The following is a 9805-nucleotide window of genomic DNA, read 5'->3' on the forward strand; positions in this document are numbered from 1 at the left end:
GCCAGCCCTCCGCTCGGGGGACCGTGCACCCGGCGTCCCGGGCTTTCAGGGCGCCCACTCTCCCGTGGGCCCACTCTCCAGTCCCGCGAGGCTCCCCGAGGGGCCCACCACGGAGGTTACCTTGAATGGCAACGATCCCCGGCGACCGGCTCTGTCCCCGCGCCCGGCGTGGGTCGGGACGGAGCAAACGACGAGCTCCCCCCAAAAAGTGGTCCTTGGGTCCTCGCCGGCGCCAAGGCTCCGAGGCTTCAAGCGCACCCCAGGTTGCGGAGGCGCGCGGGCATGACGCCCGCAGGCTGCGCTTGGATTTGGGGAGCGAGAGGAAGAAAGGACTCAGGCTTGGCGTTTCCTCCAGCAAACTTTGCTCGCAACTTGCGAACGCTCGGAGCGCGCAGGAAAGCCGCGGCCTCGGGGCGCCCGGGGCTCGCGGCCGGGCCCAGCCAGCATGGAAAGGAGTCGCCGCGCGGGGCCAGCTACGCCGCGCGCAGACCCCGCGGCGCCCGAGCTTTGTGGCGGCCGCGCTCGCTCGCTCGCTCGCTCGCCCGCCCGCTCCTCACCCGCCGCCCGCCCGCTCAGCTCTCCGCGGCGCTCTCCACTGCCGCCGCCGCCGCCCGCGCCGCCGCCGCCGCCGCCCCCTCCCGGCGGGTCACGCCCCCGCTGAAACCCGAGCCGTTTCCTGGACGGCGGCGCCCGCTCTGCCAATCAGCGCCGCGCGCCCCGACCGCCCCTGCTCCGCGCGGCTCCCGACGCCTGCGAGCGGCCCGAAGACCCCGGCCGGGAAGGCGAGGGGCCCGGCCAGCGCCGGGACGGAGAGAGGCATCAGCATCCTCGGTGAATCAGGCCGGGTCCCGCGCCCCCGCCCCCGCCCCCTTTCTTCGGGAGTTGGCCTGACCGACGGTTTGCCGGGCGGTTGCGTTACGTTGTCTTATTTCAAGTCAAAACAAATGACAGAATGCCTGCTCTACCCCCGAAAGAGACTTTAATATGCGTCTGCGTGGTATTGGGGGGAGAAACGTAATGCAACTGAAACTTTGAGAGGAGAAGAAGCAACTTGGGAATGGTTGCTGGACGCTACACTGCTCTGTCCTTCAAAACGAGAGCAATGAGAAAAGAAACGAATATTTATGGAGGCCCTGCTGTGGGTGGGACACACGGAATAGTCTTCTTTTTAATTGACACAGCCACCCTGCAGAGTAATAGTCCCAGTTCCTGGTAAGGAAACTGAGGATGAGAGAGGTTATTTGTCCAGGGTTAAACAACTGGTTACTGAGTAGGCAGCAGCTGAGCCTGGCTCTGAATCTGGATCTCTTAGAAAAAGTTCAAAACTGGAGGAAAAAAAGTGTTGTTTGGTAATATATATTTGGATCAATAAATTCGGAAGATTCTAAAGACTCAACTCCACTGTAAATAGCTGTACGACCTTGAGCAAATCAATTCCTCTCTCTCAATCTTAAGAGTCTTCAACCAAATGCCAAGCTGTAACTGGTTAAAGTTCATATTTTCCATTTACCTTTTCCACTAGGCTGTATCTACCGGATAATTTATTCTTTAATATACTTTCTCTTCTTCACTCATCCAGCTCTAAGCAGTGGTGCCTTAAGTCCAAGACAATATAGATAAAAACCTTAATTATTTTTCCTTAGAAAAAGGTCATTAAACCCAGAAGTGCTTTTGAGTCCTGAAGATGGATGAAGCAGCAGTACCAAAGTGACCTGGGAAATCGACTTTTCCTGAATTTAGAAATGCAGTTGCTCATGGGTCATTGACACTGCACACTTCATAACATTTACGGAAATATTTTTTCAAGGTGCCACATCATTAGAAAATCATTTTTCTTCACAATACATCTCAGAGAACTTTTATGTAAAATTCCCTAAAAGCCAGGAGTAACAGATCCATTGAAATGCTTCAGGCAAATGGCTATGAAATTCTATTTTGGAAACGTGACAGCAAAAGTAATAGTCTGACTCTCAAGTAAAACAATTAGTTCATGTATATGATTGGGGGAGGGCTATGTGTTTTGGTCAAGTCTTCAAACCTGGATCAGTCCCAGAACCTTTTAATTCATGGACACCTCAGCCAGGTGACCCTCAGCCATCCACCACACCTGAGTTGTTATGACCACATCAGTACCTTTTCAGCATCTCAGATCAGGGGTCACGGAAAGAGACGTGGCTGAGCGTCTGCCTGCTCAGAGACTGGCACTTACATCTTTATATTCCCTGCCAATGGGGAACTCAAGCGTCTCAGTACAGATTCCTTTCCCATCCTGCAAGGAATCCATCAGCCATTGAAAATGCTGTTAACACATTCTCACATAAATTAGTGGTGCAGGAAGCTGCCGTCCCTATCCCCCATTCATCAATGGCTCTATGTACGTCAAATAAAAAGGAAGCCTTCCGCTGAAAATGACAGATAAGAACACCTACTTCAACGTCCAGATGCAGTTTGCAGAATTTATTCTTTAAAGGGATGAAAAGACACCCATCCATCAAAAGCCCCTTATTCCCTTAAGAGTGTCCGTTTTTAAGTGAGTGAAGCCCGCAAGCCCACAACAGCAAACTGGTTTTTTGAAAAGCAAAAGCATGTTTGGAATTTAAAAAAAAAAAAACCAATCCTGTCATCATATTTAGGCTTCGAGTGACCTCAGAGGGTCTAGGAAAGCTTTCACACCAGCGAGGCTTCTGAATGAGAAAATAATCTCTTTACAGTTTTTTTCTCTTCCCTCTTCAAGTGGCTGGAACCCCTTTTGTCAATGGCCTCCCGTGAATGGTGTAGCTAATAAGCCTATTAATGAGCTTCCACAGCCGAGTGTGAATAGGTAAATAAGCCCCAATCTGTTGAGGTTCAGGGCCGAGGGCAGAGAAGCCAGAAAGAACTAAAGGTGACAGTTTGAACTGAACCACGAACACCAGCACCAGATTTCAGCTGGAAGAACCGCCAGACAAGGCCCCATTCACAGCCCCTCCGCCCCCCACTGAGGCCCCTTTTCCTCACAATTTCCCCCCCTTTACAAAATGTCTTGAGTAGTCACCCATTTTTTTTCAAAAGCCCTCGAGACGCCCTTCTTTTTTTCACTCCAGTAATGATACATCAATGGAAGGAAGGAAAATGAGGAGACCAGAACTCCAATGCCCCATAAGCTTCAAGGGACAAACTGCTGCTCGCCCATTGGTTCTGTGAAGAGAAAAGGGGAGGGGGTGGGAACCCTAGCTGCCATGGGCCTCTCTCCTTTAAAGATTTAGAATTTCTCTTTTAATAATTTGTTTTTTAATGGGTGGCTGTTCACCCGATAGAAAAGTTAGAGGAATAAAAAGGCTACTGACATTTAAGTGCTAATGAGCCATTTTAACGTGGTTCTGAGCGCCCTGCAAAACTATGAATTTTATTCTTTAAGCTACATCTCAAGAATGTCTGTAGCATAAAAGAAGCTTTCGAAAGGAGAAATCTACAATAGTCCAAGGACTATGGTGACAGTCCTTAATCCTAGGATGGGCTGGTGGAGGCAGGGGGTCGGAGAGCTTGGACCCATCTTCGGGGAGCTTATGACATTTTAGCTGAAGCAACATCATGAATCCCAGCACTGATCATCACCAATGATTCTACACTTAGAACAGGGCCTGAATCTCTGAGCCAAGACTTCCCTGGAGAAAAACTTAAGTTATCTGAGTCTTCCATGTTCTCAGCTATAAAATTAGGAAAACAATGGTACCTATCTTGTAGTACAGTAAGTCCCCTACATCCGAACCTTCAAGTTGCAAAGTTTCGACGATGCAAACGTCTTATGAACCTATTACAGTACAGTACTATATAGCTGATTGTGTTAGTTGGGTACCTAGGCTAACTTTGTTGGACTTACGAACAAATAGGGCTTAACGAACGCACTCTCGGAATGGAACTCGTTCGTATGTAGGGGGTTTGCTGTAATTTAATACAGTCACTCAAAGAATTAAATGAATTAAGGTGTGACAAGCATTTAGACCTTTTTATCCAGATACCCCATGGTTCTAGAGCAACTCTTGGGCACATGGGAAATGCAATGTGTTTGCTATGATTATTATTAGCTGTTAGTATTTTTCCCACCTCCTGGGACTACTGGAAAAATTAAAGCGAGTCTGGAGCCAACACTGCTGGATTCCCCAATCCTCCTCTGCCCCAGCTGAAAGGCCTGGAGGTGCCTACCCAAGACCCCCCTAAGATGAAATGGCTGGAAGGCAGCCAAGTCATACAAATGGCCATCCAACTGGAAAGCATTACAACGCTCATTGGTACCCACTGCCCAGAAGCGGTCCCAGGGAATGGCAAGGAAGATAGAGGGGGTGGTGCTGGGCAGAAGACACTTTTAACACCAGTGAACAGCTTAAGAAAGAGCTTCTTTGAAAACGTGAGGAGCATCTGAATAAAAATTGCCACTCTGCCCTGCTCTGATGGTTTGCTAGATTTCCAAATGGCTTGGATGACATTGGTAGGTCTTCCTAGGGAGACTGGGCCCAAGGTGAGGAAGTGTGTATTAAACCATCCTGTTGACTCCCGAATTTTACAGGGGAGGAAATCAGGGTGCAGAAAGGGGAAGTGACGGGCTCTAGGCCACCACGCTGGCTGATGGCAGGGAAACCCAGAAATCTGTTCTCCCAATCAGGCTGGGATTCTTTTCAGTGGCCATGACAAAAAGTCAGCCACTTTCATCTGTTTACGCCAGGCGATTCCGCTCAGTATAGAACTGAGATATTTTGAGTAGAATTCACTGCCTCCCAAAATGTTAATATTTCCAGAGAAATTACCCACTCCCCATGGGTCCAGCCCATTTCTCCTTCTTCAAGTGTTCCAAGAAGAATCTGTGTAAGGGTTATCGTTGCTGTTATGTTATGTTTCAAAGAACCTTCAAGTTCAGGTGCATGAGATCGTCTGACATCTCTTTTGCACACTTACAATTTCATTAGCTGAATTTGCACAGTCTTCAAAACGGGAAGAATTAAAGGCCAACATTTTTGGTTCGTAAAATGATTCTTATCAGTGATATTATAAAAACAAATGGAAATGGAAGATTCTGAAGAATCGCTGAGGCTTGCGTTTGAAAAACGAAGGCTTACAAATCCACCCCACATTTGCTATTTGCATCTGGGTAACTGGGTCTGTTACTCAAAATGCAATTGAGGGGCAATTCAGGAACCTTGACTGTGTTCTGGTTCAAGAAAAGCAAAAATCACTGTAAAAGATAGTGGGAGAGGGCATAACTGGGGAAATTTTACTCTGGTCTCAACACTGTCCCCTAGTGTCACCCCCATAAGCTGCAAGTTCCTCCCTGGCGTCTGCCAGTCTGAACACGTGAAGGAAATTTGATTGATCGATTCAACGGTTGGCCAAACCAGCCAGATGTGATATCTATGAAGCCCAAAGTCACAGGGCACTTGACAGGCAACCTTGTGCAGCAGAAACAGCACGAGGCCAGGGCACCCAAGACCTGGGTTTTCATCCCAACGTTGTCAGGGACTAACAGCAAAGTCATTGAATGTGCCCGCCCCACCACCCTTGGCATCACCCACTTTTGCATAATTGAGGTCTCCCCCTTCTAGCTGCAAAGACAAATTTGTCTATGATCTCCAGCCCCTCCCAGCTCAGAGCATTCCTTGCCTCTAGAGAAACAGAGAGGTTGTCATTTACCCATCACTGAAGAGCGAACTGGTTACAGGAAGTCAACGTCCACTTTAAAGTATTTTGAAACCATAGTCCAGGAACCCTGCTGTTGACCCCTGTCTGCTAGTAACGGTATCTGCCGGAAAAGTCCTCTAATCCCCGGCCCATTGCTGCTTAAGAGCAATTTACGGCATGTCATTGCTTGGCTGCAAGACTCGTGCTCTCCTTCCACTCCCACCCCGCCCTCAACCACCACCTCTACCACAACGCCTCCAAGCGGACTGGAGAGAAAACATGCAGGTGGTTTTAGCTGGTGCAGGACAAATTAGAACGAGATCAACCATGGTGTCCTATTGCCACCTTCTGCCCCCTCCCATCCGTGCCCACTGTCGCTGCTTGGAGCTGTGCTGTCCAATACGGCAGCCACCAGCCAATGTGATTAAGTTAAATTAATTAAAGTTAAATAAGACTTCAAGTTCAGGTCTTTGTTAACACTAACCCCATTTCAAGTACTCGAGAGCCACATGTGGCTAGGGCCACCACATTGGACAGTGAAGATGTTAGAGGAAATTGTCATCATGGCAGAATGCTGTATCAGATGGACTTCCCTGGAGAGGCTCCCTGCCTTCCAAGAGGATCTCCTTAGCCAGGGGAGTCCCCAGGACCTGCTCCTGACTTTCTCCCCCCAACTCCCACTCGCTCTCCATCGTCTTGTGCTACCAGCAGGGTTTATTTTTATTTATTTATAATTTCTATTTATTTTATTTTTGGCTGCATCAGGTCTTAGTTGCAGGAAGTGGGATCTTTCATTGTGGCGCACGGGCTTCTCTCTAGTTGTGGTGGCGGGCTCAGTAGTTGCCGCGCGTGGGCTTAGTTGCCCCACGGCATGTGGGATCTTAGTTCCCGGACCAGGAATCGAACCCGCGTCCCCTGCACTGGAAGGTGGATTCTTAACCACTGGACCACCAGGGAAGTCCCTACCAGCAGGGTTTAGGGATAGGAATTCTACCCTTCGGAATGGGAAGAGTGCCAGAGAGACCCGGGATACTCTTTGATGGACAAATACAATATTACCGTTGGCTGAATAAAAGTGATGAGGTGCCTGTAGCATCACCTTCTGATTCCAGGGCCGTGAATCAGAGGGAGAAAGGCCGGCTGAACCAAAATGGCAATGCCCTGGGAGAAAGCCCGGCCGAATTTGACCTTGGACAACAATTTGGGGATAAAAGGGTTAATTGGGGACCACTAGATCATAACATGCATAAAAAGCCCAGCCTGCCTCTCCCATCTCGCGGTCCAGGGCCTGGCACACTGCCTGGCTGGTTGTGGGCAGTTCATGCGCTGCCTTTGTGCCTACGGGCCCTCAGCAGGTACTTGGTGATTGATGGTGACTGAACTTAGCCTCTTTGGGGGCTTCCTAATTAAGGCGTCTGGGAACATTTACATAGGGTTTTGCAGCTAGTCCATGAAGTATATTTAGAAGTTAGAAAATAAAAGCCGTTTTACGGCAAGGCCCACCTAGCTGTGCAGTGGAAGTTCCCTTCTTCGCAAGACGCGATTTCCACAGCGCCTTCCTCCCCCTTTCCTCTTGATGTCTGCGTTTGGTTTGGTTTGCTATTTCCCTGAGGGTGCGTGTCTACTTCGTCCAAACGAGAAAAGAAGTTCACTTTAATAAACCGAAGGGGAGAAAAATGATGCGGCCAGGATCCTGGTAAAATTGGGGAAGGAGACGGAGAATACAGAGGAGAAATCGTAAACCACAAGCCCAGTAACACTTTTAGAGTCCCAGAGCTCTTGTATTTTGTCCCCAGGCTGGGGAGAAAGACCATCAAGGGGGGAGCGATTTCTTTCACAGATTTCTAAGAGCGGCGCTGAACCAAAATTAACTCCTTCGCGGGAGCCGGATGCCGGCGTGGCGCTCGGCCCGCGGCCCCGGGAGCAGGTGGCTCCAGGTGACTGAGGCCGAGGTCCCCAGAGCTCCCTTTGTTCTCCGGACTCTGCGCTGAGGCAGGAGGCGGGCGCCAGCGCCCCCGTGTGGCCGCGCGCGTCCCGTGCGCGCAGAGGGTGGCTGGGTGGGCCGGTGGCGCCCCGGCTCCGCGGGGCCGGGTGAACGAGGGGTGCAGCCCGGCCCGGAGCAGGGACGATCCCGCCTGCGCCCGGCCTCTCCCGGAAGTCGTTCGGGCAGGTGATGAGCGATTAACGTCGAGGCGTGTCTGCAGCAGGAATCCTGCTGGGACGGATGTCTTGCCCCGATGTCTGGGGTTCGGGATGCGGCAAGGGGAGCGGGCGGCCCGGCCTCCACCGGGCCTGGCCTGGCCTGGCGTGTCCTTACCTCCGGCTTCCTCTGTCCACAGCGTGGCCTCTCCCCCACACTTCCAGTGTGTGGCCACATCTCTCCACATGGATCAAGCCTGAGAACCACGTCTGCACACTCATCCCTACACCAGCTCCTACCTCCCGCCCCCTGTTTGGGCTTCCGGCCCCAGGGCCCACCCGGACTGCCACCCTCCAGGGTGGGGATTTCCAGCTCCCCTCCCACCAAAGTCCGTCCGTGCCCAGATCTGGGCTGTCTTTTGAAAACCACGCACAGCCCGACCCCCTTTCGGGTTTGTTGTTTTCCTAGCATCACTGCAGCTGCCCTGGATCCCCAGTCCCTTAGGATTCTGGGCCCGCGTCTCCCTCCAGCCTCTGCTCTCCGCCACCCACTCTACCCGGAGGTGGCGACCACCTCCCTGCTCCTTCATCACTCAGAGCCCTGGCGGCTCATGCATCTGCTAGAACCACGACCCTCTGCTCTGTCATCACAGAGCGGGTGCCTGGTGGCTGGCATTTAATAGGCACTTGCTCTGGTCCAAGCAAATGTGATCATGGCCTTATGGGTGACCCCCTATTGCTTACAAGGACCCTGTGAGGTAGGCACCACTCTGACCCCCGTTTTACAAATCAAGCAGTGGAAACATGGAGAGTGTGCCGAAGTCATACAGTCATGAGGTAGGGAGCCTGGCTTTGGGGCAGATGCTTGTCCCTTATGCTGCCAGGATTCCCTGAGCAGGCGGTGGGGGCCACATCAGGTCCAGGGTGGGGCAGCAGCCTCAGCTGGTGGATGGAAATGGAGGCCAATGGGGCCGATTCTTCTGATCCTTCCAGAGAGCTTGGCCATCCCATTCAGATTATAACAGTTGTGTCAATTTTTGGACTGACCCCTCTTTCAGTTGGCCTGTGGGCCTGCAGGTTGCACCCACCCTCTGCTGTCCTGGAGTGGCTGGGATCGTGGGCCCTGCAGTCTAGCTCTGCCTGCTGTGGGCCTCACATCTGCACCTTCTTTCCACATCCTCCTCTGTAAAATGAAGTAACACTAATACCATGATCAATACATGTTAGCTGGTGTTATTATCTCCAGTCTGAATGAAGAGGCATTCAGACCTCCTTCTCTGTAGCTCTGTCCTAACCCTGGCTTTGTTTCCTGCTACTTCTCTTTGCTGTGTTACCATGGGCAAGTTACTTGGGCTTTCTGAGCCTCCTGTGTCCTTATTTATAGGTGGTGAGCATTGGATGTCACCATGTTCAAGTTTCACCCCGAATAGCCTTGATTCCAGAAGCAGCTCAAGCTGTCTAGGGCAAATTATTGCTCACTTTCTTCTAAGGGGCTTCTCAGTATCACATAGAAATTCATTCCAGTGTTGGCTCATCATGACCAACAGCCGATTCTTGGTTTTATCCAACTGAGGCATCATTTAGTCCCAGCCTCTGGGAACAAGGAAAGAACCCATTCACTTCTTTGTAAAAATCCTCTGTGTGCTTCAAAACAGGAATCAAGACATTTGTTAGCCTCCAAATAAGACAAGACACCACTTCAGAACACCACTGGGTTAGCGGTGCCAAATTTAGCTATTTATAAAAATACAGGACACTCAGTTAAATTGGGATTTCAGATAAACAATGAATACTTTTTTTGTATAAGTATTCCCTAATATTGCATGAACAAATATGGCATGGAACATACTTCTATTAAAAAAGTATTCATTGTTTATCTGAAATTCCGGTTGTGGTGAATGTTCTATATTTTATATGGCAACCCTATACTGGGTAGAAGGCACTCCCACAAGTTGACTGACTGGGGCAAGTCCAAGAGAGTTGGGCATTCTTTCCAGAGGTCATTGGGAACTGCCTC

This window comes from Grampus griseus (genome assembly GCF_964374135.1).
Source record: "Grampus griseus genome assembly, chromosome: 16".
Classification (NCBI taxonomy): domain Eukaryota; kingdom Metazoa; phylum Chordata; class Mammalia; order Artiodactyla; family Delphinidae; genus Grampus; species Grampus griseus.